At 49.6% G+C, this 1035-nt stretch overlaps 1 non-coding gene across 1 annotated transcript; it reads right to left on the reverse strand.

Annotated features, from left to right (window-relative positions):
- Nucleotides 1-963: 963 nt before the first annotated feature.
- TRNAA-UGC (transfer RNA alanine (anticodon UGC)) lies at nucleotides 964-1035 on the reverse strand. Its single transcript has one exon. It is a non-coding gene; the product is annotated as a tRNA-Ala (tRNA).

Consider the following 1035-nt stretch of genomic DNA (forward strand, 5'->3'; position numbering starts at 1 on the left):
CTCTTCCTTCTTTATTCTGGTGTCTGAGGAGTTTTGTCTGCGACTCGTCCTGCTGCAGGCTCACTGCAATCTTCGCCTGCCGGGTTCAAACGAGTCTGCTGACTCAGCCTCTTGAGCAGTTGGGATTACAGGCGAGCGTCACCACGCCTGGCTAATTTTGTATTTTTAGTAGAGACGGAGTTTCTCCATGTTAGTCAGGCTGGTCTCGAACTCCCGACCTCAGGTGATCGCCCCGCCTCGGCCTTACAAAGTGCTGGGATTACAGGCGTGAGCCACCGAGCCCGGACCCCAATGTTTTATTTTAACGAGGAGAATGGAGTGATTGAGGCAATACAGGAAAATGAATCAATCGTATGGAATATCAGTAGGGAATGTGTTGATCCTTATTGATTTCGCTCCTTCCGTGTTGAAGACCTCTAATTCCCCGGCAGTCTTCTTTCGGTTGTCCAGCGTCCTGCCACTCCCGTCTCAAGAGGCTGGAGAGCCACATTTTCTCAGCTTTGGATCGCACTTGTGGCTGTACTCTCTACGCAGGTCGACAGGGAGAGAAATCAGTGGACAGATGCTTTGACTCTGGATTTGGCTCAGAAAACAAAAACAACGACCAAAACGAAATGCCCGGGGGGCGCTTTTCTGCCTTTCTTCTTCTCAGCCTTTCCTTCTCTTTAATCATAGTGCAAAACCGAAGCCAAAGTGAGCCGCCTGTTGATGTGCACGCTTTTGTTTACTTTCAAGAGACCCTGTTGGGACCTCATTCTTCTTTCTCCTCTTCCTTCTGCCGTCGCAATCGCCTTAGGTGATGTCGAGGCTTACGGTATAGAGATGGGAGATAAGTGAAGGCAATGCATTGGTTTACGTTTTTACTCTCTATACGTGCAGAAATAGGATAGAAAAAGGTGAGGAGGCAGAAGGCTATGTTGCTTGAGAATTACGTTTGAGCACTGCCAGAGCGAAACCATCATTTGGAGGTGCCGGGGATCGAACCTGAGGCCTCACACATGCAAAGCATGTGCTCTACCACTGAGCTACACCCCC

Source organism: Pongo abelii, chromosome 5 (genome assembly GCF_028885655.2).
Source record: "Pongo abelii isolate AG06213 chromosome 5, NHGRI_mPonAbe1-v2.0_pri, whole genome shotgun sequence".
In the NCBI taxonomy this organism is placed as follows: domain Eukaryota; kingdom Metazoa; phylum Chordata; class Mammalia; order Primates; family Hominidae; genus Pongo; species Pongo abelii.